The following is a 26,394-nucleotide window of genomic DNA, read 5'->3' on the forward strand; positions in this document are numbered from 1 at the left end:
TATAAAGAGAGGCTATGGAGTGAGGAGTGGGGTGGGTACCTAGATACTTAGGAGGTGCATACTCAAGTATATGCATTAGGGAAGGAAAATAGGATGAGGAGATGAGTGATTACTAAAAGGAGGGAAGGAACAGCCTGGAGGAGATTCAATTTTAGTAGGACTTTGAAGATGGGGAGAGTGATAGTCTCTTGGATGTGATGGGGCAGAGAGTTCCAGGCAGGAAAGAGGGCATGAGTCAGAGGTTGATGATTAGAGAGATGAATGAGGCACAATGAGTAGGTTGGTATTAGAGGAGCAAATGTGCAGACTAGTTTGAAGTGGAAGTGTAGTGAGGATAAACGGAAGGAGAAGGCCGATTAAATGCCTTAAAGTCAATTGTGAGGAGTTTCTGCTTCATGCAGAGATGGATGGTGGTTATGGGAGATTTTGAAGGAGTGGGAAAACATTAGCAGAATGATGTTTTAGAAAAGTGATCTGGGCAGCAGAGTGAAATATGAACTGGGGAAGGGAGACACTGAATAATAATTATGGTATTTGTAAAGTGCTTACTATGTGCCATTTTACATATGAGGTACCCGAGAGACAGAGAAGTTAAGTGAGTTGCCCAAAGTCACACAGCAGGGAAGTGGCGGAGCCAGGATTAGAAACTATGACCTTCTGACTCCCCAGACTGTGCTCTATCTTCTATTCCATGCTGCTTATCAAGGCAGGGAAATCAGAGAAAAGGCTGATGTAGTATTCAAGATGGGATATGAGAAGCACTTGGACCAATGTGATGGTGGTTCAGATGGAGTGGATTCTGGAGATGTTATGAAGGTAGACCCAACAGGATTTAGTGACTGACTGACTGACTGAAAATGCATATTAAAAGAGAGAGATGAGTCAAGGATAGTTCCAAAGTTATGGGCTTGTGACATAAGGAGAATGGTGATTGAGTCCACAGTGATGGGAAGACAGGGGAGGGAGGATGACTTGTTCAGTTTTTGGTGTATTGAGTTATGGACTGATAAAACAAAAGCAGATCAAAATGAATAAAGCCCAAGCAGAAAGACGCTTGCTCCCAACTGACCCAGTAGTGACTTGTGACGGTCCATTAGCATACACTTCTGGAAAAATGATACCCACAAAGAGCATTGCTGAAAATAAAAGCAAGGAGTTGTTCAGTTGGAAAAAAAAACATAAGAATTCCAATATTCAGAAAACACATTTGGCCTTGGTCAAAAGATGTGTCCCCACCCTTTTTTCTTTGGCACTTCAGTATCCCAATCTTCCCAACATCAAAGAGAGCTACTCCATTTCTATTGGCCACCTGCTCAGTTGGACTGTTGGTTGCTATTTCACAACAGTCTGTTGGTTTATCAGGTGTTTGAAATTGTGCTTCACTATAACTTTAAACTGTTTATTTGGGTACACAATAGGGGTTCAAATTGCCTAAAATACTTCTGATTGGATTATGGATGCGCCTGAGTGTCTGTGTCTGGTCGCTCCTCCACCCAGTTGAAGAGGTTGATTTGTGACCCGCAAGTGACCCACATCCTCTGATTGGTTCCTGCAGACAGGTTCTGATAAATTGGAACAGCTGCCACTCACACACAATTTTTTTCTTCTCCATTGCTGGTTGTTATTACTGCTGATAGGGATAAATTTCAGGCCAGCGATTTTTATTTGTTATAGAATGCCCCAGTGAGCCTCACCATGCTGCATCCCAGCTCTAGGAGGAAAGGCAAGAGAGTCAGTCCCCAAAATCCTCCCAACACTGTGTCTTGGCTCCTCAGAAGGGTGTTTTGTCTGCTGCCTTCACTTGGGGAATTCCCCTCCATATCCTCCTGCCCCCATTGCTCCCACCCCTTGGAAGACAGAGGGGATGTGCATGCCCCTGCGTCTCCTCGGAAGGACAGAGTGAAGGGGTGGGATTGGGAAGGAAATACCAAGTTGTTGATGGAGGGGCAGGAACAATGTCCTACATCTCTCTTCCCCACCACCACCACCTTGTTGCTAGATGGGTGACTAACACAGTTTAAACCATTTAGTATCTTGCTGCCTCATCCATTTTCAGTGGCAATTTATCTGCTCATCTAGGAGGGCTTTGCCAGGCAAACCGGTGATATTGCAAAATGATGATAATCCTATTTGGCACTGAGGAAAGATGATGGTAGGGCACCCAGAGGTCTTTTTTATGGTAAATTGAAATGGGTTCCTACACCTGTGAAGCCATTTCAGTTTACCATAAAATAAACCTTTCGGCACCCTACCATCATCTTTTCTTCTCATGTGAAGCTATGCTGATAAAAACTAACTTTGTGCTTTCTGGGATAGTTTGGTATGAAGATCAATACCTTCTTTTCTCCATAATCCTAGAGTTTCTTTGGGAGAGCATCTTTTGAGAGTTGACTTTTTGATTGGATGTTATATTACCATTAATCAAAGAGTGTAAGTATTTTGTGAACAGGGAATATGTGTTATGCTTCTGTTGCAAGTATTTAATACAGTAACCATCAGTTGTTGCTCAAGAAATGCCATCACTATATTAAAGTTGTGAAGAGAGGATGCCATTCCCCCGATTGTCTAAAGGTTTCTAACATGCCTGATGAAAGTAATAATATTAGTATATATGACTTAGTATTTCCCAGCTGTTTTTTAATGGGGTCATTTGTAAAAAAAAAATGACTTTCAACAATCAAATTTATGTATTGAGGCAAAATGTAAAGTCCTAGGCTGTACTGCACTGTAGTGCACTGGCTAAGTTTGGAAATGTTCTGGCACTTACTTTGGGAATTTCAGTCTAGTTTTCACGGAGCCCTAAAAATAGGAGGGGAGCATGATATGTATGTACAAATCTATAGATTATATATTATAAGTTATATCAATGTCTGTCTCCCCCTTTAGATTGTAAGCTCATTGTGGGGAGGGAAAATGTCTATCAACTCTGGTGTACTCTCCCAAGTGTTTAGTACAGTTCTCAGCAGATAGTAAGGGCTCAGTTAATATCATTGATTGATTCACTGATTGACATCCATTTATTTGAGAAACATCTCCAAAGCCTTTCCCCAGTTGTCTTTCACTCCACTGGTGGTTAGAATCCTCACTCTCCATAAGCTTGCTGTAGCATAAAATAATTTAACTGTAAGCAGGGAGAATATCAAGTTTACTTTGAAGAATGTGAGTTTTTTAATCAATGGGATTTTATATTTCCAGTTTCAATATTTTGTCAGTATATATTCAGAAACATCACGAAGAAGAGAAATGGATACCTTTCTCAACTAAGCCTTCATTTCCTCTGCTCCCTCTTCCTTCTGCATTGCCCTTGCACCTGGATCTGTACCCTTTAAGAATTTGATATTCACTCCAGTTTCAGCCATACAGCATTTATGTACATATTCATAATTTATTTTAATGTCTCTCTCCCCCTCAAGAATGTAAGCTCCTAGTGGGGAGAGAACATGTCTACCAACTCTGTTGTATCATACTTTCTGAAGTGCTTAGTACACTGTTCCGCACACAGTATGTGCTCAATAAATATTATTGATTGAAAATGATCAAGTTAACATTGGTTTACCCATTCCTTTTAAGTTTTGGAAATCTTTCCACCTTCTCCTTGGTTGATTTATTTTTGGGGAAGGTTGAGGGTCCACAACTGCAAGCCTCACAAGGCGATGTCCAATTGAGCTGGTTAAGTATTTCAGAAAATAGTCTTCAAAAACATATGTGAGCAAATACTTTTATTGAACAGGACAGTCTCTACCAGTAGTACTAAGTTTGATCAAAGTCTAAAGAGCATCCTTTCCCTATCTTATTTCATTTTCTTGTAGCATAGTTTCAACTTTCTGACTAGAAGAATCCCTACACAAGAGTGGCCTTTTTAGAGTCTACCTCTGCCCTCAGTTCAAGTAATATTTCAAATGACTAAGGTGTGTTGGGATTAGAGATCTATTCAGAGTTTTAAATTCATTCATTCATTCAATAGTATTTATTGAGCACTTACTATGTGCAGAGCACTGTACTAAGCACTTGGAATGTACAAATCGGTAACAGAGACAGTCCCTGCCCTTTGACAGGCTTACAGTCTAATCGGGAAGACAGACAAACAAGAACAAAGGCAATAAATAGAATCAAGGGGAAGAACATCTCATTAAAACAGTAGCAAATAAATAGAATCAAGGTGATGTACATCTCATTAACAAAATAAATAGGGTAATGAAGATATATACAGTTGAGCAGATGAGTACAGTGCTGAGGGGATGGGATGGGAGAGGGGGAGGAGCAGAGGGAAAGGGGGGAGAAGAGGGTTTAGCTGCAGAGAGGTGGGGGGGTAGAGGGAGCAGAGGGAAAAGGGGAGCTCAGTCTGGGAAGGCCTCTTGGAGGAGGTGAGCTTTCAGTAGGGTTTTGAAGAGGGAAAGAGAATTAGTTTGGCGGAGGTGAGGAGGGAGGGCGTTCCAGGACCGCGGGAGGACGTGGCCCAGGGGTCGACGGTGGGATAGGCGAGAACGGGGGACAGTGAGCAGGTGGGCGGCAGAGGAGCAGAGCGTGCGGGGTGGGCAGTAGAAAGAAGGGAGGAGAGGTAGGAAGGGGCAAGGTGATGGAGAGCCTTGAAGCCTAGAGTGAGAAGTTTTTGTTTTGTGCGGAGGTTGATAGGCAACCACTGTAGGTTTTTAAGAAGGGAGTGACATGCCTAGAGCGTTTCTGCAGGAAGATGAGCCGGACAGCGGAATGAAGAATAGACTGGACTGGGGAGAGAGAAATTTAGCTTCCCTTCCCCACTGGGCCAGTGAGATTCCCTAGAGCACCCACAGTTGGCATAAATGTGATTGGTTAAAGCAAAAAGCTTATGGGGACCCAGTGGGTAAGCAACTCCATGAAATTCAAGAATGTTTGAGGTGGTTTTTTTTGTTTTTTTTTAAAAAAAGACCTCTAAGCCTGCACTAAGCATAATAAATATACTAAAGGAACATGTAATGTGTAAAAATCATTTTCACTTACCTTAAAGTACTGTTATTTATAATGCCATTCAGTTTACAAGATGTCACAATAGCTTCATTGTTATGAATGCTACAGTAACTGTTTAAATTTTGGTATTATAATACATTCCCTATGTAATACTAATGAGCCCTTGATGCATAAGAGTACAAAGCACAGAGCAGAGTGTCTCAGGAATGGTAGTGCAAAACTGTGGATACTCAAAATTGTATATTATGGTAGCCAAAATGACGTTCAGGATATTAAGTGTATTATGCTCAAAACTACAGTTTGAAAAAGGATAATTGACAAGGGAGACTTGTAAATGAAGTAAACATTGGTCATTACCAAAAATCCTAGTATTATTTGTGATACTGTCTTGCCATTTTGATATCATGTATGGAGCATGAGGCCCTAATGGAACAGTTAATATAAATCACATATCAATCAGAGAATCAGCATGGCCTAGTGGATAGTGCATGAGCCTAGGAGTCAGAAGGAGCTGGGTTTAATCCCGGCTCTGCCACTCATTCATTCATTCAGTCATATTCATTGAACACTTAGTACAGTGCTCTGCACACAGTAAGTGCTTGGGAGAGTACAATACAACAGTAAACGGACATATTCCCAGCCCATAATGAGTTTACAGTCTAGAGTTGGAAAAACTGACATTTATATAAATAAATTACAGATATGTACAAGTGCTGTGGGACTGGGAGGGGAGCAGAACAAAGGGAGCAAGTCAGGGTGACACAGAAGGGAGTGAGAGAAGAAGAAAGGGGGGCTTAGGGAAGGCCTCTTGGAGGAGATGTGCCTTCAATAAGGCTTTGAAGGAGGAGAGGGTAATTAATTGTTGGATTTGAGGTTGGAGGATGTTCCAGACCAGAGGGTTTGGTGGCAAGATAGATGAGATCAAGGCATAGTGAAAAGGTTAGCATTAGAGGACCCAAGTGTGCAGGTTGGTTTGTAGCAGGAGAGTAGCAAGGTGAGGTAGGAGCGGGCAAGGTGATTGAGTACTTTAAAATCAATGATAAGGAGTGTTTGATGCTGCTGTGTGATCTTGGGCAAGTCACAACTTCTCTGTGCCTCAGTTCCCTCATCTGTAAAGTGGGAATTAAGACTGTGAGCCCCATGTGGGACACAGACTTAATCCAACCTGATTAGTTTGTATCTACCCCATCACTTAGTACAGTGCCTGGCACAGAGTAAGCATTTACCAAATGCCGTTAAAAAACAAAATCAATCAATCATTTATTGAGTTTTTCTATGTGAAGAGTGTATACTCAGAATAAAAAATAACAGAGCTGGCAGACATTTTCTCTGCCACATTGAGTTTACAGTCTATAGGAGGAGCTTACTTGACTTAATGGTAATTGATGGCTCTGGCATAGAACATGATGATTACTGGGCAAATCCAAATATGGTGTTCAATATTGCATGAATCAGTGAGGCTGCATGTGACTGACAAAATCAATCTTCACCCCACATTACTTTCTGCATGTGGACTGAGCTCTATTGCCTTATCTACATGAACCCTTATCTTCAGTTTCTTCCATTCTCTGCCCCCCTTCTACCAAATGACCTGTTTCTAGAATTTTGACACAGTAATGTATCAGTGCCTATCATCTGCTGTTTCTTTGCATCCTCCCAAAGGGCCATGTTGACTTCACACTTTTGTGAGGGTGCCTTTGAGTCAGTCTTCAAATCTTTCGTGGTCCGGCGTGAAGCCTTGAGTCTTCAAGTGGTAGACATTTCTAGGCAGAGCCATCTACAATGTTGCTAGATCCAGCACTCTCATGATTAGACTGTAAGCCTGTCAATGGGCAGGGACTGTCTCTATCTGTTGCCGATTTGTATATTCCAAGCACTTAGTACAGTGCTCTGCACATAGTAAGTGCTCAATAAATACTATTGAATGAATGAATGAATGAATGAAAGCTTGGTCTTGCCAGTTGATAGGAAATTTTCAAGCATCTTATATGAAATAAACAAATGTTTTTATATGTCCAGTTATTGCCCCATAGAGCAGAACCATGCTGACTACTCCAGTGTTGCATACCTTTAGCTTTGTGACACTTTTCTATTCTGTCTCTCAATTTGGCTGTACAAGTATTTGAAAGATTCTGCCTCTTTCTGGATCCTAATGGTAATTTCACCATCAGTGACAGCATTGTCAGTGAGAGGGCTGTCAAGGTGAGTGAACTTCTTTCCTCGTTTCAGCTTTGCTCCATCTGGGACGGCATTAAGATTTTTTTGTGGTAATGAGAAGGTGCAAGTTGATAGACGAGTCCTGTTGTGATCACATTGATAGACTGGATTTCTTTGCTGCTGCTGAAAACTTGGCAGTTACTCAGTAGATTTCCTTCACTACCATCCAAGAAGGCACAGTCATCAGAATTTAATAATTTCTAAAGAAGGTATTTAGATGCTTTTGGTTTTGCATTTAGCTGACACAAGTAGTTTTCCATCTGTGCAGAAACGTAGTCAGAGATCATGGGTTCTAATCTGGCTCTGCCACTTGTCAGCTGTGTGACTGTGGGCAAGTCACTTAACTTCTCTGTGCCTCAGATACTTCATCTGTAAAATGGGGATTAAGACTACAACCCAATTACCTTGTATCTACCCCAGCACTTAGAACAGTGCTTAGCACATAGCAAGAGCTTACCAAATAATAATAATAATTTTGGTATTTGTTAAGCGCTTACTATGTGCAGAGCACTGTTCTAAGCGCTGGGGTAGATACAGGGTAATCAGGTTGTCCCATGTGAGGCTCTCAGTTAATCCCCATTTTACAGATGAGGTAACTGAGGCACAGAGAAGTTAAATCACTTGCTCACAATCACACAGCTGACAAGTGGCAGAGCCGGGATTCGAACCCATGACCTCTGACTCCCAAGCCCGGGCTCTTTCCACTGAGCCAAATAGCATTATTATTATTATTCCCTCAGTGGTATTTGCTGTAGTTTATTTGACCACTGTATGGAACAGAATGAATAATAATGGTGTCAGGGTACAGCCTTGTTTCAGTCCTGTTTTTATAGCAAAGGCTTCTCATAGCAGGTCACCATTGGAAATATGACCCTTCATGTATCATGATGTTTGAAAATGGTTACAAATTAAAGTGGACAGTGAAATTTTCCCATTATAGTCTATAGTGCATGTCCATTGGTGGTATAAAAAGTTTTGAAATGTCAAAGAATTGCAGTGTGTTGTTTCTATGCAGGAAAAAGCCAGAAAAACATTGCTTGAGATTGAGATTTTGTCACCATTTGTCAGGGATGAAAGTAAAGAGACAGTTCAGAGTGATGCCTATTGGTGTCTCTCTAGATATGGGCAATGATGATATCCCATGATAGTTATAAATTATGGGGTCCACCTTCTGCAAAGATTGGGATGATCTGCATGTCTTTATTATATCTTGCAAAATCACAGGACTTTTCCAGATTCCTCCACACAGTGTGTGCAGTTTATGTGACTTGGTAGGGCTAGGAACCTTTTCAATCTCAATTAATAAAAACTATCTTTCCTAGGACTTTTCCACTCATTAGCTGGTAAGCTGCAGGACTGGCTTTGTGTATAGCTATATTTCAATCCATGTTGGCTAAAAGAGGTCCTAGTAGAAGACTATCTGGGCCTTGGTGACCTACTAATGTTGTTCTACTGAGCTTACGCAAGTGTTCTGACCACCTGCCAAGAATGCCCTTAACATCTTTTAGGTGAGTTGCACAATTTTGAGTGTTATCCTTTCTTTCTGTTTCAGTAACCCATCTTGTGAATTGGATGCCACATGGCATGTAATATTTGTAGTTAATTTTTTTTGAAAACAGACTTTGGTAGCATTAAAAAAAGGATACTAAATAAAGCAACCAACTGAAAGGCAGTCTGCTCACCTAGAAAGACTTGTCTTAATCTTTAATTTTCCCCTCAAGTTTTATATTTCAGTGGCAGAACTGCCTACCTGTTCTGCATTATTTCAGTGCATTATGCTAATCTTGGACTGAAGCTGCAATTTGTGATTGATCAAATTCATTTCTGCAAAGCACTTGTCTGCCTTGACTGTCTCAGAGTTCTGAGGTATAAGTTCAGATGAAATTTAACTCCTATAGATCTTTATTGATCATAGAAAATGCAAAATGCTAGCACCAAACCAACAGTGTATTTTAGCTGCATGTTGCTATAGTTCGGATGATGGGGTCTTGTCCAACTGGGTGAGTAAGCCATTAAAGTTAGACATAAAGGTGTATTATTATTTTAGGTTCCTAAGATCCAATTTAGTGCACTCGAGTAATAATTTACTGATTTTACTGTCCTGAGGTCGCTACAAGATGACTTTCTATGGTTCCAGTCCTGGATAGATTAGCTTAATCTTGGAACCCATATTTTGCTTTGAGACCTTTTATTTTAGAATGACCTGAAAACAATTTTACTATCAGTTATGGCCAGCAGACCTTTCAACTTCTTGATAAGGTGGCCAAAAGCCATTAGAATATGAATAATACTATTACTGTGTCAGAACAATAGTTTATCCAGCCCATTACTCATCTCAAAAATGACATGTGGCTTGGAGAAGTCATATGATGGCTACCCTACTTTTTATTTGGTATTTGATAAGCACTTACTATGTGTTATGTACAGTTCTGAGTGCTGGGATCTTGTCTTGTCTTATACTGTCAAGTCGTTTCCGACTCATAGCGACACCACGGACACATCTCTCCCAGAATGCCTTGCTCTCCATCTGCAATCATTCTGGTAGTGTATCCATAGACTTTTCTTGGTAAAAATACAGAAGTGGTTTGCCATTGCCACCTTCTGAGCAGTAAACTCGAGTCTCTGCCCTTGACTTGCCCCCATGCCGCTGTTGCCCAGTATGGGTGAGTTTTGACTTGTAGCAGATTGCCTTCCACTCACTAGCCCCTGCACAAGCTAGGAATGGAATGGGTATGCCTCTGCTTGACTCTCCCTCCCATAGCCGAGACTGGTAGAGTACTGGAAACTCTCCAGGTATGACCCTGAGAGGGAGAGTGCTGGGGTAGATACAAGTAAATTAGCCCATGTCCTACAGGGGGCTCACAGTCTAAGTAGGAGGGAGAAGTATTGAATCCCCATTTTACAGTTGAGGAAACTGAGGCACAGAAAAGTGAACAAGGTCCCACAGCAGACAAGTGGCAGAGCTAGAATTAGAACCCAAGCCCATTGACTCCCAGGCCTGTGTTCTTTTCACTAGGCTACAATGCTTCCCCATTGACACTCATCCTAATGTTTAGAGAAATAGCATTTAATATCCCTAATTTTTCCCTCTGCACCCATAACCTTTCATTTAGTAACTCAATAATAATAATAATAATAATTATGGTGCTTACTATGTGCCAAGCACTCTTCAACAGCTGGGGGGAATATAGGGTTATCAGGTTGTCGCAGGTGGGGCTCACAGTCTTAATCCCCATTTTACAGATGAGGTAACTGAAGCACAGAGAACTTAAGTAACTTGCCCAAAGTCACAGAGCTGACAAGTGGCAGAGCCGGGATTGGAATGCATGACCTCTGACTCCAAACCCTTTCTCTTTCCACTAAGCCATGCTGTTTCTATAATTATGGTATTCGTTAAACACTTACCATGTGCCAAGCACTGTTCTAAGCACGGGGTACATACAAGGTAATCAGGTTGGACACAGTCCCTGTCCCATGTGGGACTCACATTCTCAATCCCCATTTTACAGATGAGGGAACTGAGCCCCAGAGAAGTGAAATGACTTGCCCAAGGCCACACAGCAGACAAGTGGCAGAGCCAGGATTAGAACCCATGATGTTCTTACTCCCAGGCCTATCCTCTGTCCACTAAGCCATGCTGTTTAAATAATAATGGTATTTGTTAAGCACTTACTACATGCCAAGCACTGTTCTAAGCACTGGGGTAGATACAAGATCATCAGGTTGTTCCACGTTCATTCATTCATTCAATAGTATTTATTGAGCGCTTACTATGTGCAGAGCACTGTACTAAGCGTTTGGAATGAACAAGTCGGCAACAGATAGAGACAGTCCCTGCCATTTGACGGGCTTAGAATCTAATCGGGGGAGACAGACAGAGAAGAACAATGGCAATAAATAAAGTCAAGGGGAAGAACACCTCGTAAAAACAATGGCAACTAAATAGAATCAAGGAGATGTACATTTCATTAACAAAATAAATAGGGTAAAGTAAATATATACAGTTGAGCAGACGAGTACATTGCTGAGGGGATGGGAAGGGAGAGGGGGAGGAGCAGAGGGAGATGGGGGAAAAGAAAGTTAAGCTGTGGAGAGGTGAAGGGGGGCGGTAGAGGGAGTAGAGGGAGAAGGGGAGCTCAGTCTGGGAAGGCCTCTTGGACAAGGTGAGTTTTAAGTAGGGTTTTGAAGAGGGGAAGAGAATTAGCCTGGCGGAGGTGAGGAGGGAGGGCATTCCAGGACCGCGGGAGGATGTGGCCCAGGGGTCGATGGCGGGATAGGCGAGACCGAGGGACAGTGAGGAGGTGGGCGTCAGAGGAGCGGAGCATGCGGGGTGGGCAGTAGAAAGAGAGAAGGGAGGAGAGGTAGGAAGGGGCAAGGTGATGGAGAGCTTTGAAGCCTAGAGTGAGGAGTTTTTGTTTGGAGCAGAGATTGATGGGCAACCACTGGAGGTGTTTAAGAAGGGGAGTGACATGCCCAGAGCGTTTCTGCAGGAAGATGAGCCGGGCAGCGGAGTGAAGAATAGACTGGAGCGGGGCGAGAGAGGAGGAAGGGAGATCAGAGAGAAGGCTGACACAGTAGTCTAGCCGGGATATAACGAGAGCCCTAGCAGTAAGGTAGCCGTTTGGGTGGAGAGGAAAGGGCGGATCTTGGCGATATTGTAAAGGTGAAACCGGCAGGTCTTGGTAGCGAAAGGATATGTGGGGTGAACGAGAGAGACGAGTCAAAGATGACACCGAGATTGTGGGCCTGAGAGATGGGAAGGATGGTCATGACATCCACGGTGATAGGGAAGTCTGGGAGAGGACCGGGCTTGGGAGGGAAGATGAGGAGCTCAGTCTTGCTCATGTTAAGTTTTAGGTGGCGGGCCGACATCCAGGTGGAGACATCCTGGAGGCAGGAGGAGATGCGAGCCTGAAGGGAGGGGGAGAGGACAGGGGCAGAGATGTAGATCTGCATGTCATCTGCGTAGAGAGGGTAGTCAAAGCCATGAGAGCGAATGAGTTCACCAAGGGAGTGAGTGTAAATGGAGAACAGAAGAGGGCCAAGAACTGACCCCTGAGGAACTCCAACAGTTAAAGGATGGGAGGGGGAGGAGGCGCCTGTGAAGGAGACCGAGAATGACCGGCCAGAGAGATAAGAGGAGCATCAGGAGAGGACGGAGTCCGTGAAGCCAAGGTAACATAAGGTGAGGAGGAGGGCATGGTCGACAGTGTCAAAGGCAGCAGCGAGGTCAAGGAGGATTAGAATAGAGTAGGAGCCATTGGATTTGGCAAGAAGGAGGTCATGGGTGACCTTAGAGCAGTCTCGGTAGAGTGGAGGGGGCGGAAGCCAGATTGGAGGGGGTCCAGCAGAGTATGGGAGTTAAAGAATTCTAAGCAGCGATTGTAGACGACTCGTTCCAGGATTTTGGAAAGGAAGGGTAGTAGGGAGATAGGGCAATAACTGGAAGGGGAAGTGGGGTTGAGAGAGGGTTTTTTTTAGGATGGGGGAGACCTGGGCATGTTTGAAGGCAGCGGGGAAGGAGCCCTTGGAGATTGAGTGGTTAAAAATAGAAGTTAAGGAAGGTAGGAGGGCAGGGGCGATGGTTTTAATAAGGTGAGAGGGAATGGGGTCCAAGGCGCAGGTGGAGGGGGTGGCACTTGCGAGGAGGGAGGAGATCTCTGAGGATTCTGGAGGGAAGGATGGAAATGTAGGGGAGAGGGTTGGTGGGGAGGAGGGGGGAGGAGGGGAGAGGGGGAGGGGTGACTTGGGGAGCTCAGACCTGATTGTGTTGATTTTTGTGATGAAGTAGGTGGCCAGATCATTGGGGGTGAGAGATAGGGGAGGGGGAGGAACAGGGGGCCTAAGGAGAGAGTTAAAGGTCCGGAACAATCGGCGGGGGTGACGGGCATGGGTGTCGATGAGGGAGGAGAAGAAGTTTTGCCTGGCGGAGGAGAGGGCAGAGTTAAGGCAGGAAAGGATAAATTTGAAGTGTGTGAGGTCGGCTTGGTGCTTGGACTTTCGCCAGCAGCACTCGGCAGCTCAAGCATAACAGCGTAGGAGGCGGACGGAGGAGGTGATCCAGGGCTGTGGGTTAGTGGAGCGAGAGCGGCGGAGGGAAAGGGGGGCGAGAGAGTTGAGATGACTAGAGAGGGTGGAGTTGAGAGAGGAGACCTGATCATCGAGAGTGGTAAGTGAGGACAGGGCGGCAAGGTGAGGAAAGATGCTTTTGAAAAGACGGATGGGATCAAGAGAGCGGAGGTCTCTGTGGGGCAGTAGCGAAGATTTGCAGGGGGAGGGAGTGTGAGAGATGAGGCAGGTGAGAAGGTTATGGTCAGAGAGAGGGATTTCAGAGTTGGTGAGGGAGGAGATAGTGCAGCGGTAGGAGATGACGAGATCGAGGGTGAGACCGAGTCGGTGAATGGGTGCGGTATGGTGGAGCAGGAGGTCGGCAGAGTCGAGGAGGGATAGCAGGTGGGCAGCAGAGGAGTCATCGGGTACATCCATATGGATGTTGAAGTCTCCGAGGATCAGAGTGGGCAGAGAGAAGGAGAGAAGGAAGGTGAGAAAGGGGTCTAGGTGGTTGAAGAAGTCGGAGGCGGGACCAGGAGGGCAGTAGATGACAGCGACAAGTATCTGGAGGGGGTGGTAGAGGCGAATGATATGGGCTTCGAAGGAGGGGAAGGAGAGGGAGGGGGAAGGAGAGGGAGGGGGGAGGAGGGATAGTGCGGAAGCGGCAACGGGGTGAAAGGAGGAAGCTGACGCCTCCTCCCTTACCGGTGAGTCTGGGGGAGTGGGAGAAGGAGAGGCCTTCACTGGAGAGAGCAACGGCAGAGACCGTGTCTTCGGGAGTGAGCCACGTTTCTGAAAGGGCGAGGAGGAGGAGAGAGCGGGAGAGGAATAGGTCATGGTTGAAAGGTAGTTTACCTGTAATGGAGCAGGGGTTCCAGAGGCCACACTTGAAAGTAGCTGTGGGTGCAAGGGGCGGGGGGGAAGAGCGGGGTGAGGGGAGGGTTTGGATGGGAGGAAGGTGGCGGGGCCCTGGACGGGGAGAGCGGGATGAGGGGTAGCGGTGGGACAGGAGGACTGGGATGGGGCGTGGGTGGGGAAGAGGGAAGGGGGTGAGGAGGGGGTTTGGTGCGGGGGAGAGTAGGGGGAGGGGGAAGAGGGGTAGCGCTGGTAAAGTGGGGTTCTAGGGCGGGGGAGGGGAGGGGGGAGGAGGCAGAAGAGAGAGCGGGAAAGAGCTGAGCGAGAGAGGGGAAGGGGAAGGGGAGGATAGGAAGGGGCGGGTGGGAGGAGTGGGGAGGAGTAACATGGTGAGGCCAGAGAGGGGGGTGGCAGCACTGACAACAATGAACAGTAACAAACCAAATCGGTAATATAGCAACATGATACAGTATGATACAATACAGTAGTGTTAATAAGCGGGCAATGACCAGGGTCGCGGGTAGGCTTGATTAAGGGCCGACCTGATCAAACTCAAAGTCAAGCGGCTGGTGAGGCCAGAGTGGTGAGTGGCAGCACTGACAACAATAAATAATAACAAGCGAAATTGGTAATATAGCAACATGGTACAGTATGATACAATACAATAGTGTTAATAAGCAGGCGATGACCAGGGTCGGGGGTCGACCCGACCCGACCCGATCAGACTCAAAGTCAAGCGGCTAGCGGCCGAGAGAGTCCAGGAGCTCATGACCAAATGTCTCAGAGGTGGCGGCGGGGGCCCTGAGGTTGTCCGGGGGGGTGGTTGTGGGCGTAGGTGGCGGCTAAGGTAAGGTAACACGGTGAGAACAAGGACATCGTCACCTGGGGCAGGGGCAGGGGAGATGAATCACCTCAAGGGGGAAGAGGGAGTGAGGCCTTCCCAAAATGGCCGCTTCAGGCAGAGTGGGGGGGGCGGGCGGTTGGGGAGCACAATGTCCCCGGGCCCCCAAGCGGGGGGACACAATGTCCCTGGGGGACACAGTGTCCCCAGGGCCGAGCAGGGGAGCACAATGTCCCCAGGCCCGAGCAGGGGGGCACAATGTCCCCAGGGTCGAGAAGGGGAGCGCAGTGTCCCTGGGCCCGAGCAGGGGGGTAGAATGGGAACTGGTGGCTGGGGGTCTGTGGGGGCGAAGATCTTTAGTGTCGGAGTTCCCGAGCAGGGGTGCGGAGGTCCAGGTTGGGAAAGGATGAGGCGGGCGCAGGTCCGGGCTGTCCAAGGCCCAGCTCCCCAGGGGAGGCGGAGGAGGTGCAGATGAGTCGGTGAGTGGCAGGCGAAGCGGGGGGCTTGTCAGGAATCGGGACCGGGCGCTCCAAGGCTGCGCCCCAGGGGAGCAGAGGTCCCCAGCCCACGTGGTGATGGCTCCGAGGGTTCGGGCGTTGACAAGGCACAACTTCCCGGGAGAGAGAGGCGGTCCCGGCGTAGATGAGTCGGCGGTCGGTGGCCAAAAAGCAGCTAAAGTCGGCGGTCGGTGGCCAAAAAGGCTGCTAAAGAGCTAGCCTGGAAATGGGGGGCAGGCAGTCCAAGAAACCGCTGCCTGGGAGGAGAGCTCCCAAGTCCATGTGGTGGCTGATTCGGTTGGGAAGAGGGGGACTGGCGGTCTAAAACTCACCCCCGGGGGAGCATAGATCCCGAGCCCATGTGGTAATGGCTCCACGTGGGGCATACAGTCTTAATCCCCATTTTACAGATGAGGTAACCAAGGCATAGAGAAGTTAAGTGAGTTGCCCAAGGTCACACAGCAGACAAGTGGTAGAGCTGGGATTAGAACCCACGTCCTCTGATTCCCAAGCCCCTTTTCTTTTCACTAACCCATGTTGCTTCTACTATGGACTTCTCTTTATGGCTTCTTGTCCATTAAATCACCCAAATCTCTCTTGAATCTGCTATTTGCAGCTTCTACAACTAACTGCTCTAACAAGTTATATAAATTTACCATCTTCTGAGTGAAGTACTTCCCTTCATTTCTTCTAAATTTACCAGTGTCAAGTTTCAGTGGTTGTTTGCTTGTCCTGGGGACGTAGTGTTTTGCAGATGTCAGTCTACAGTCTATGTCAGTCTTTATTTTTCCACTGAAGACCTAATTTTCACAGTGTTTCCAGTCCTTTAAACCTTTTTTTTTTTGACACTTTGGCTTGATTTCAATCTGATCAATCTGTGCTTTAAAACTGATGGCAAGGTGTTTCTTTTTGATGCAGAGGTGGATGGGCAACCACTGCAGATTCTTGAGGAGTGGGGAAACATGGATTTAATGTTTTTGCAGAAAAATGATCTGGGCATCAAAGTGAAGTATGGACTAGAGTGGGGAGAGACAGGAGGTAGGGAGGTCAACAAGGAGGCCGATACAATATTTAAGGTGGGATAGGATAAGTGATTGGATTAACGTGGTAGCAGTTTGGAAGGAGAGGAAAGCGCAGATTTAACTGTTATATTGTACTCTCCCAAGCACTTAGTACAGTGATTTGCACACAATAAACACTCAAAATATGATTGAATGATAATCAACTGCCTTCCATCTATAAGCAATGGAAAAAACCAACAGGGCCCTATGGGGGGCTCTGTACAAACTTTGTTGAAGTGGAAATGTGAGAGGCTATGCCTAGCAGCTTACATCTTTAAGTGACATATCTCTTAGTTGTTGGGTATTGATTTTATTTTTTATTGCTGGAAATATATTTTGTAGGAAAGCTTTGATGAAGCTGTTCATTACAGGAAGTCTGTGATTCTTCACATACTTTCTGAATTTGTAATGCAAGTTTTATAGGTTTCTTTATGTTCCTATTTAAAAAATCTTTTAAGTCAGGCTAGGGACTCTGGATTCACTAGTCCAGTGCAATTGTATCAGACAGAGGTCAAGTAAACATAAAGGACTACATGGAAATAGGGAAGGAATTTTGCTGCATGTATTTAAAAGCATGATAGAGTCCATGTCTCTGACACAGATTAACTGCCATCTTGTCTAAAGAAAAGGGTTTAGACTAGATGATAGGTAGAATCTTTCTTTTTGCAACCCTAAAAGTCCAGTGCTCTCTGGTTCTTGGACTGGTATCACAATACACTGGGCAAATAGAGGCTGCTGGTAAAAAGATGCAATGTGTTTTTGCTGTGATATGTTCTACTGACTACAGTGACACCTGCTGAGATTGCATTGGATTGTTATTTTATAATAGCCTTTCCCAGAATGAATTACATATTTGTAATCAGGCAGCCATGGCTGCTGTTTATTAGTTACATCTCCTGTACAACTGTGAACAAGTGAATTAGTGCCAATTAATTTCTAGCTGTATGATATGATGGAATGTTAGCTAGGGCAGCAGTATACCTCACTAGCTTCATGGATCAACTCAGGAGTCTTTAGCATATTAGCAAATCTGAAGGTAAGGATTGTACTTCTATAAGGAACTGAATGCCTTTTGTGAAAAGTGTCTTTTCACAGCAGCACATTGTAGCATCCAAATTTTTGTGAACGCACAGTACGTGGGAGAGGGCTAACTTTAGGATTCCTCAGGAAAGACTAGAGGAGGGGGTTATGCTTTGACTTAGTATTAGAAACAGCCTATTGAATTAAAGTAGCAAAATTACCTTTTGAGGATCCAAAATTACCTTTTGAGGATCCAAAATTATCGACTTGGCTAACACATTTTCCATAGTGGTCAGAACTCACTGATGTAAGAAGAGATTAATAATTTAAAAAACATGTATTGTTTGTATCTTACCTGGTATTTCGGTATTTATCCCCAAACATGTTTTCTGATTATCCTCATGTGGTGCCTGTTTGGTACCTAATAGCTCAGTCAGCCATTTTGGTAAATTGTGATAGTTTCCAGTGTGACATTTCAAAACAAGGTTGGGGACATTGTTGCAGTGCCAGACACCAGAGGGAGCAGGGAGGGGTTGGCTGCAATTCCACAAGTATGCTGTTGTCAGAAATACACTAAATGAAAAGCATATGAACAGGAGCCATACTGCTTAATGATATTACAGGGAAGTGGTGGGTTAGGGACCTGGGGGCCACACAAGCAATCTTACTGGACAGAAAGAGACAGAAGTGTGATTGTAACTTGGTATTTTCAAGCATGGAGGAGATTTACACATGTTGTTATATTGAAGCTCTAAAAGGAAATAAATCCTTCATACACATTTATGTATCTTTTAAATGTAAAAATGTTAAGATTGTTCCATTTCAAGCACACACTATCGAATGCAGTAAAAACTTAATAGTAATAACAGTAATAATGATGGTATTTGTTAAGCACTTACTATGTGCCAAGCACTGTTCTAAGCACTGGGTTGGATACAGGGTAATCAGGTTGACCCCCATGGGGCTCATACTTTTACTCCCCATTATACTGATGAGGTAACTGAGACACAGAGAAGTTAAGTGACTTGCCCAAGGTCACACAGCAGACAAGTGGCAGAGGCGGGATTAGAACCCACATCCTCTGACTCCCAAGCCCGCGCTCTTTCCACTAAGCCATGTTGCATCTCTGGTAATAATAGTATTCAGTGCTTTACTATGTGAAGAGTACTGGGCTAAACACTGAAAATGACTACAAGGTGGGGATTAGATATGATCCCTGTCTCTCAAGGGGCTCACACTCCAAAAAAGGCCTCCTTGAAAATAGTCATTTTCTTTTAGAAACTCTAAATTAAAAGTCCCAAGATAGTGATATGTACTATCCAATACATATCCCATATAGTAATCTTTATAGGGATAGATGGCTGTAGAGGATTAAGACAGTTACTTTTTGCTTCAAACAGTATGTATTGAGCCCTTATCTGTTCTAAGTGCTTGGAAGAGTATGTAGAGTTAGTAGACATGATCTATGCCTGTCCTCAAGGATCTGCTAATCCCAGTCCTGAAGGAATTTACCACCTATATGGGTAGACAGACACTAAAATGAATTGCAAGTAGGAGGTAGCAGTAGAGTGTAATGATATGATGTACATAATGCTTAGGTGATGTGGAACTACAGATGAGATATTAGGAGGGGAAACAATGTGGGCATATGAGAGATTAATCAGGGAAGGCCTTCAGAAGGGCTTTGAAGATGGGGAGAGCTGCAGGAAGTGAAGGGAAAGGGAGTTCCAGGCAGAGGGAAGGCTGGCAAGAGAGGATGGCAAGAGAAATGCGAATGTCTCTGGAGTTTGAGTATTTTGGTAGCCACTGAAGCCGGGTTACCTCAAACTAAATCTTTACATGTGTATCTATCAAGCATATTGGGAAATTCTGGTCCAGGATTTCTGACTTGTCCTGGAAGGTGGTATAGACAGTTCCTAGGTAGAGTTACAATTAGAGGACTTCCCCAACTAGTGACTAGGCCTTCATTTCCTGTTTTTCTTTTCTTTTTTTAATGGTATTTTTTTTGTGCTTACTACATGCCAGACACTGTACTAAGTGTTGGGATAGATATAAGGCATTCAGTTGGGCACAGTCCCTGTCCCACATGGGGCTCACAGTCTTAATCCCCATTTTACATATGAGGTGACTGAGGCACAGAAAAGCGAAGTGATTTGCCCAAGGCCACAAAACAGACAAGTAGTGGAGCCAGAATTAGAACCCAGGTCCTCCTGATTCCTGGGCCCATTCTTTATCCACTAGACCATGCTGTTTCTCCACTTTTCTTCCACTCCCTTGTATGTAGGCCTAGTAGAGAGAGCATGGGAAGGACCTGGGTTAGCGTGGCTCAGTGGAAAGAGCACGGGCTTTGGAGTCAGAGGTCATGGGTTCGAATCCCGGCTTGGCCACTTGTCAGCTGTGTGACTTTGAGCAAGTCACTTAACTTCTCGGTGCCTCAGTTACCTCATCTGTAAAATGGGGATTAAGACTGTGAGCCCCTCGTGGGACAACCTGATTCCCCTGTATCTACCCCAGCGCTTAGAACAGTGCTCGGCACATAGTAAGCGCTTAACAAATACCAACATTATTATTAATCCTGCCTCTGCCATAAGTCTGCTTTGTGACCTTGGTCAAATCACTTAACTTCTCTGTGCCTCAGTTGCCTCATCTGCAAAATGGGGATAAGAGCATGAGCCCCATGTGGGAAAGTGACTGTGTCCAACCTGATTAACTCGTATCTACCCCAGCACTTAGAACAGTGCTTAGCACATAGTAAGTGCCTAACAAATACCATGATCATTATGGAGAAGCAGCATGGATGGGGTAGTGGAGAGAGCAAGGGCCTGGGTGTCAGAAGGTCATGGGTTCTAATTCCGGCTCCGCCACTTGTCTGTTATGTGGCCTTGGGCAAGTCACTTCACTTCTCAGGGCCTAAATTCCCTCATCTGTAAAATGGGGATTAAAACTGTGAGCCCCATGTGGGACAGGGATGGTGTCCAATCAGACTTGCTTGTATTCACCCCAGTGCTTAGTACAGTGCCTGGCACATAGTAGGCATTAAACAAATACCACAATTATTATTGCTATAATTATTAGCCCTTTCACTTGGATAAACACCCTTCATTATTATCATTATTATTATTATGGTAATTTTTAAGCCCTTACTATGTGCCAGGCTCCACAGCTCTTAAATACCTATCCATAATCTATTTATTTACATTAATGACCGTCTCCCCCTGTAGGCTCTAATGTGTCTATCAACTCTGTTATATTGCATTCTACCAAACAGTACAGTGCTTTGCTCACAGTAAGTGCTTAATAAATATGATTGATTCCAAATGGAAGGGAGCTTACAAGTTTGAAAATGAGCTATATTCAGTGAAATCACCTTCAAAGCACCCAATTCACTGGAAATCATTTGACTAGCATAAAGGGCACACTGAAACACAAGGCCACTCTTTACTGCTAAGACCAACATGGTCTAAAAGTGAATTCCCTTCAGAAAGAATACTTTTTACTGAACTTTCCAGAAGCAAGTGAGTACTTTGAATTGCTATGTTCTTTATAACCTACCAATGAAATCTTTTTCCAATCTTGATCTTGGCCACATATTTCGTATTTAATTTATGGTTTTAATGTTATTCTCTTCCGTGATAATGTCTTAGATTATGCATAGAGTTTCATTTGTTGCTCTCTTACCAGTACAAATGGATTTTTTTTGAGTATCTCTCCTGAATCATTCCATCAAAATATAAATAATTTACAAAGAAAGTCCCTTACTTAGAAAATGGTACACAAACTAGATGGCTCCCAAAGGTCTTGCTCACAACCATAAACTGTCAGTGATAGCATTTTGCAGATGGTGCTTGGGCAGACAAAAGAGTTGAACATATACAGATCTAATGATCGCACTGAATCTGTATCTGTTCAGCATTTCTCCCTGGAATACCAGGGAAAGGAAATTAAATCAAATCACGACAGCTATCTTGCACATCTCACCTGGGAAGGTATGCATGAGGTAGGACAGGCACTGCTTAACATTAATCAGTCTCCTGAAGTCATTACATTCATGAGGAAATGTAATTCACATGTGATTACTTTTTAATTTACTCTGTAATCACATTCCAAGTGAACAGGCCAAGCTTAAAATGAAATTTAAAAGTCAAATACTGCTTTGTATTAAGGATTCACAATTTTTATATGCACTTAGGTTAATAAAGACTTTACAATAACCATTTGTGACTGAACATATGATAATTTTTTGATGAAAGTTAGTGACATACCATAAATAAAATGCATTTGATTTTTGTCCAAGTACTGTGCTGGACCCAGGGAGTCTCAGAATGATCTTCTAGGCAGTATTTCATCTTGTCTCAACTTTATTTGGAAAAATTCAACAAAACACTTGCATTCCCAGATCTAAAGTTGCAGAGGACTAATGCAATTTTAATTCCTGTTGTGCCTAGGAGGAGAATCCATTTGATTTATCTATCATCAGAACCGTGTAGAAGACTTCATGGTAACTGACTTCAGTCCATTGATGAGGAATGTGAAAGGCTCACGGGCACAATAACAGAATGGGCTGCCTTTGAATTTGTATCTAGAGGAACCCTGGTGTTTTTGCACATTTGGACTCTTCCTATTGTTCCAGTCAAGCAATCAATCAATCAATGGTATTTATTGAGCTCTTACTGTGTGCAGAGCACTGTACTAAATGCGTGGGAGATTACAACAAAACAGAGTTGGTAGACACATTCCCTGCCAACAATGGACCCTGCAATGCTTCCCGGTTGACAGCAAGATGGCAAGCTTCCTCTTGCATGGACAATAGGTTCTTTTGGCCAGACCTAAGACTTGACCTGTAGAGGCATAGTAGCATGATGCCCCCCAATCCCAAGCACTAAAGCCCAGTGAGATTTATCGTTTGTGGGCAGAGGTGAGTGGACAAAGTCCATGGAATCATTCCCCAGTGCTGTGGTGAAAAAAGCTGAATGGGCTGTTTCACTGCATGCCCTAGGGAGAATGGAAAGACCTGTACAGCAGTAGCAGTGATCTACAGTTCTTCTTGCACCAGGACTGGCAGTAATTGCATGGGTCTCTTTTATTCATTCCAGTCACACAACGTACTGTCTCTGGGAGACTGGTTCAATTCACTTTTGTGTAGAATGCTTGGAGGTTTTCTTACAAAGGATGCTTGGAAGCTTCAGGGTCCACTGAAAGGCACGACCAGTGGTAGTAGTTTGAATTGTGGTTCCTTGCGTTGTTTGATTCATTATAACTTTGCAGTGGTCTCTTAGGAAATGAAAATAACCTTGTTTCTTCCTCCTCTATCAGCCTTGAAAGACTTAAGTGCCTGGATGATCTAGTGGTCTAACCTTGGGACTTCAGAATCAGGAATTTAAGTGTGCTCATCCCAGCTCGGCTAACTGACTTGCTTTGTGGCTTTGGGCAGGTCAATTAACTTGTTTGCACCCAAGTTTCCTTATTGGTACAGTGAGTGTAATCCTGCCTGTGTCCTAGGTTTTGAGAACAAGATTAATTGACAGTGCTTATAAAATGCTAAAGTACCATATGTTGAATACTTTAAAAATGTACTTTGTACATTAGACTCCTTGAAAATCACATTTAAAGGCTTTAGTGTCAGAAGTTTTATATTTGCAATATTCACTTTTCAAGCCTGTGAAGCATTTACTTATTTAAGAGTCATCACAGCTCAACTTGGTTTTGAAACTGGAACCAAGATGATATGCATTTGGTTGGATGGTCTGTTCTTGACTTCAATTTTCCTGGGGCTCAGCCCAGACCATGTACAACAGTGGCTGGAGGCAGGGAGTGGAGAGAAACACTCAAATATACTATGTGATGATGATATTGGCAGTGATAAGAGTGCAACCAAACAAGAATAATTTAGTAGTTTATAGGCAGTCATGAGTGCCAGGGCGAAATTTATGTTTCCTTGTTTGTGAGTTACTCCACATTTCCTCTGTCTTTTTTTTTGACAGGAAAGATTTTGTGTGCAGAAAATAAATACATTAAATTTGAGATTTAATGGGTGAAGTTGGTGATATCACCGATGTCGTCTTTATGCTTTCTAATGAATTTGGTATTACCTTATCCAATAGGGGGCCAGAAATGAAACCAAGATAGTATTGCTATTTTTTAATCTCTCTGCCAGCCAATCCTTGCTGTCTGAAAATTTCCTTGTCTTCACTGGTCTTCGGGGCTTGGCCAGAGGTGAGGAGTATCCTCACCCTGGAGCCCAGTGACCACGAGCCTCCCCCACCCACCCCTGCCGGCCTGGAGGAGATGAGGTGGATGCTGGAATTCCAGCACAGCTGTGACTGCCGTGTAAAGCCCACAGGCTTCCCAATAGCCAAAGCTGTTTACTAGCTCCAAAACTGCTAGCCTAGGCTGCCAGTCCTTTTGAAGTCAGTACCAGGGCTCCTGCCACTTGGCTGGCAATGGCAAAGGAAAAGGAAACAATGTGGTAGTGGAAGGTCAGTACCCTCCTCTCTCCCTTTCTGCCTTCTCCCTCAGACCCAAAACTGCCTTCAACTTCTTGTATATTCCCCCTTCTTATGCCCTTCCTTTCCCCCTTTTCATCCTCTCTCCTCATCTTTTTCTCTTGACCCCTTTGCCCCACCCTCTCAACCATATGCCCCAAATTCATCCCCATACTTAAAACAAATAGCTGGCACCTCATCGAAGTATAGAAAATTACTGTCAAATAATAGTTTACCATGTGTGTGTTCTTTCACATTCAAAGATGGCAATACAAATAGTGAGATCCTATCCATGCATGAATGCGTGACTGAAAAGACCAGTTGCATGACCAACACATCTTCATTAGGTGCACATAAATATGCTTCCTTGCTGTGCTGATTGAAATTTCTGTTTTTGTGCTCCTAACCACTGTGATTTTCTGAACAGAATGGAGTATTGAATTATCATGTTTCCAGATCAGATGAGATATCTTATTTTTTCAGGATGAAATAACTAATGCCAGTGAAAAAACATATTTGAATATTAAAAGCAATATCATTAAAATGTCTACCAGATTCATTCATTCAATAGTATTTATTGAGCGCTTACTATGTGCAGAGCACTGTACTAAGCGCTTGGGATGAACAAGTCGGCAACAGATAGAGACAGTCCCTGCCGTTTGACGGGCTTACAGTCTAATCGGGGGAGATGGACAGACAAGAACAATGGCAATAAATAGAGTCAAGGGGAAGAACATCTCGTAAAAACAATGGCAACTAAATAGAATCAAGGCGATGTACAATTCATTAACAAAATAAATAGGGTAACGAGAATATATACAGTTGAGCGGATGAGTACAGTGCTGTGGGGATGGGAAGGGAGAGGTGGAGGAGCAGAGGGAAAAGGGGAAAAAGAGGGTTTAGCTGCGGAGAGGTAAAGGGGGGATGGCAGAGGGAGTAGAGGGAGAAGAGGAGCTCAGTCTGGGAAGGCCTCTTGGAGGAGGTGAGTTTTAAGTAGGGTTTTGAAGAGGGAAAGAGAATCAGTTTGGCGGAGGTGGGGAGGGAGGGCGTTCCAGGATCGCGGGAGGACGTGACCCAGGGGTCGACGGCAGGATAGGCGAGACCGAGGGACAGTGATGAGGTGGGCGGCAGAGGAGTGGAGCGTGCGGGGTGGGTGGTAGAAAGAGAGAAGGGAGGAGAGGTAGGAAGGGGCAAGGTGATGGAGAGCCTTGAAGCCTAGAGTGAGGAGTTTTTGTTTGGAGCAGAGGTCGATAGGCAACCACTGGAGTTGTTTAAGAAGGGGAGTGACATGCCCAGATCGTATCTGCAGGAAGATGAGCCGGGCAGCGGAGTGAAGAATAGACTGGAGCGGGGCGAGAGAGGAGGAAGGGAGGTCAGAGAGAAGGCTGACACAGTAGTCTAGCCGGGATATAACGAGAGCCTGTAACAGTAAGGTAGCCGTTTGGGTGGAGAGGAAAGGGCGGATCTTGGCGATACCGTAGAGGTGAAACCGACAGGTCTCGGTAACGGATAGGATGTGTGGGGTGAACGAGAGAGACGAGTCAAGGATGACACCGAGATTGTGGGCCTGAGAGACGGGAAGGATGGTCGTGCCATCAACGGTGATAGAGAAGTCTGGGAGAGGATCAGGTTTGGGAGGGAAGATGAGGAGCTCAGTCTTGCTCATGTTGAGTTTTAGGTGGTGGGCCGACATCCAGGTGGAGACGTCCTGGAGGCGGGAGGAGATGCGAGCCTGAAGGGAGGGGGAGAGGACAGGGGCGGAGATGTAGATCTGCGTGTCATCTGCGTAGAGATGGTAGTCAAAGCCGTGAGAGCGAATGAGTTCACCGAGGGAGTGAGTGTAAATGGAGAACAGAAGAGGGCCAAGAACTGACCCTTGAGGAGCTCCAACAGTTAAGGGATGGGAGGGGGAGGAGGCTCCAGCGAAGGAGACCGAGAATGACCGGCCAGAGAGGTAAGAGGAGAACCAGGAGAGGACGGAGTCCGTGAAGCCAAGGTGAGATAAGGTATGGAGTAGGAGGGGATGGTAGACAGTGTCAAAGGCAGCAGAGAGGTCAAGGAGGATTAGAATGGAGTAGGAGCCATTGGATTTGGCAAGAAGGAGGTCATGGGTGACCTTAGAGAGAGCAGTCTCGGTAGAGTGGAGGGGACGGAAGCCAGATTGGAGGGGGTCTAGGAGAGAATGGGACTTAAGGAATTCTAAGCATCGATTGTAGACGACTCGTTCTAGGATTTTGGAAAAGAAGGGTAGTAGGGAGATAGGGCGATAACTGGAGGGGGAAGTGGGGTCAAGAGCGGGTTTTTTTAGGATGGGGGAGACGTGGGCATGTTTGAAGGCAGAGGGGAAGGAGCCCTTGGAGATTGAGTGGTTAAAAATAGAAGTTAAGGAAGGGAGGAGGGCAGGGGCGATGGTTTTAATAAGGTGA

General features: G+C 44.9%; 1 protein-coding gene, 1 non-coding gene and 1 pseudogene across 5 annotated transcripts in view; 1 reads left to right on the plus strand and 2 right to left on the minus strand.

Moving 5' to 3' along the window:
- FHIT (fragile histidine triad diadenosine triphosphatase) overlaps positions 1-26,394 on the plus strand; it is a 1,434,147-nt gene that overhangs the window by 875,212 nt on the left and 532,541 nt on the right. The window lies entirely within an intron of this gene.
- The window catches only part of LOC100074193, a 157,887-nt pseudogene that overhangs the window by 40,548 nt on the left and 90,945 nt on the right, over positions 1-26,394 (minus strand).
- Positions 9,835-9,972, minus strand: LOC114807056. Its single transcript, XR_003755109.1, has one exon. It is a non-coding gene; the product is annotated as a small nucleolar RNA SNORA7 (small nucleolar RNA).

Source organism: Ornithorhynchus anatinus, chromosome X1, assembly GCF_004115215.2.
Source record: "Ornithorhynchus anatinus isolate Pmale09 chromosome X1, mOrnAna1.pri.v4, whole genome shotgun sequence".
NCBI lineage: Eukaryota > Metazoa > Chordata > Mammalia > Monotremata > Ornithorhynchidae > Ornithorhynchus > Ornithorhynchus anatinus.